The 2,054-nt window shown below is 47.1% G+C and overlaps 2 non-coding genes across 2 annotated transcripts; both read right to left on the bottom strand.

Annotated features, from left to right (window-relative positions):
• Positions 1–265: 265 nt before the first annotated feature.
• On the bottom strand, positions 266–338 carry TRNAR-ACG (transfer RNA arginine (anticodon ACG)). Its single transcript has one exon. It is a non-coding gene; the product is annotated as a tRNA-Arg (tRNA).
• A 1,418-nt stretch (positions 339–1,756) lies between these two features.
• Positions 1,757–1,829, bottom strand: TRNAR-ACG (transfer RNA arginine (anticodon ACG)). Its single transcript has one exon. It is a non-coding gene; the product is annotated as a tRNA-Arg (tRNA).
• Between the last annotated feature and the right edge of the window lie 225 nt (positions 1,830–2,054).

Below are 2,054 nucleotides of genomic sequence, written 5' to 3'. Positions count from 1 at the left end.
CTCTTCTTGAAACGAAGTGAACAACATCATTTTCCCTCAGCTCCGCTAGACAGGTGGCGTCCACTGTTGGGGTGGGGGTCTGGGCGCTAAGCCAACACTATGCGTTCGCGCTATGTGCTCCCTCGCTACCGTCTGTCTCCTCCCTCGTGTGTGTGTGTATATATGTGTCCATTCCCGTCTCTTTCTTGAGGGCATTTTGATAGACAGTGTCGTCGTCTGCTTAATCTTGGTCGATACTATTGTTAACGATAGAAAAAACACATGTCGACCTTGCCAGGATTCGAACCTGGAATCTTCTGATCCGTAGTCAGACGCGTTATCCGTTGCGCCACAAGGCCTGTGATGGAGTGAGGGAGCTTTCCCACACCTTCTCTCTCTCTATCTCTCTCTCTCTCTCTCTGCCTGTGTGTGTGTGTGTGTGTGTGTGTGTGTGTGTGTGTGTGTGTCTGTCTGTCTGTCTGTCTGTCTGTGTCGTGTGTGTGTGTGCGATTAGCTGTTTGTAGTTACCTAATTTTACCACACGGGGAGGGAGTTCTACACTCGTGGGACCCCCATCTCACAAAGCAGTTCAAACAGTTCATCCACTTGTTTTACGCTGGAAAAAAAAGTGTTTCTTTTTGTCCTTTCTTATACGCTTCTTGCTGGATTGGTTGCTTTATCCCTACATCTCCCGAAGAACATCTCCCTGTCTGCGCGTCATCGAGGTGGATTAGAAAATTCTAGGTTGTGATCAGGTCACCCCTGACTCTTCTCTCTTCCATAGTGGGAAAACGTGAGTCCTGGAGACCTTTCTTATAACTGAACTTTTTTCAAATTCTGGTGACTTCTTTGTTGTCTTCCTCTGGACCTTCTCTATAAGTTCTGCTTCTTGAAGGGTGGTGGCCAAACGTGAGAACTCCATTCTACTTTTTGGTCTAACTTATGAGCAGCTTTTTGAATACTGCCTCAGCCATACACATGAATGACGTGCTGATATCCGCCACCAGACAATTCGTCTCCTCTATCAAACTTCTCATGTGGTGACGGATTAGACTCCATGTCAACGTAACATGTCCCCCTCACACACACACACACACACACACACACACACACACATTCCTTCAGCTTATTACCTGCGAAACGATATTCAGGTTGATGCGTTCTTTTAGGGTTTCCAATCCTCTTTATATCCACACGAGTTAGATTACATCGACCATGTATCAGACCAGCTCCGGAGTCTGCCCAGGTTTCCTTTGTAAGTTCGATGATGCTACTATGTTCATTGCTCTTCACTTCCCTCATCTGCAAACATCGTCAAAAGTCCTTATACCTGATGTCAAGTCATTCACAAAGATCAAGAAGATTAATGGTCCCAGAGTAGAATCCTCGGGGGCATTCCACAGCACAACCCATTTCGAGCAAGCATCTCTGACATGCGTCTTTTATTCTCCTCCACTGTGATGATCTTATGTCCGTCAAAGGAGTCCTGCCCGGTAATCCAGCCTCATTATCAGTCTCTCGTGTGGTTCAGTGTTCATTGCTTTCTGACCGTCCAGATACGAACGATCCATCCAGCTTTCCTTTGCGTCCAAAGCAGAGCTCACTCTTCAGTAGGAATCAAAGTGGATCTTTGGACGCGACCTCCCTCCCCCGACATCGTATGGACAGTCACTTGGGGAATTTCTCCTCTGCAATGTCTTGAGGGCATTTTGATAGTGTCGTCGTCTGCTGCTTAATCTTGGTCGATACTATTGTTAACGATTAAAAAAACACATGTCGACCTTGCCAGGATTCGAACCTGGAATCTTCTGATCCGTAGTCAGACGCGTTATCCGTTGCGCCACAAGGCCTGTGATGGAGTGAGGGAGCTTTCCCACAGGTTCTCTCTCTCTCTCTCTCTCTCTCTCTCTCTCTCTCTGTTTCTCTACGTCTCTCTCCCAGTCTTTCCTTCTCTCTCTCTCTCTCTCTCTCTCTCTCTCTCTCTCTCTCTCTCTCTCTCTCTCTCTCTCTCTCTCTCTCTCTCTCTCTCTGTGTCGTGTGTGTGTGTGCGATTAGCTGTTTGTAGTTACCTAATT

The sequence above is a fragment of the Panulirus ornatus genome, chromosome 10, assembly GCF_036320965.1.
Source record: "Panulirus ornatus isolate Po-2019 chromosome 10, ASM3632096v1, whole genome shotgun sequence".
NCBI classification, from domain to species: domain Eukaryota; kingdom Metazoa; phylum Arthropoda; class Malacostraca; order Decapoda; family Palinuridae; genus Panulirus; species Panulirus ornatus.
This window is presented reverse-complemented; position numbering and strand designations above follow the sequence as displayed.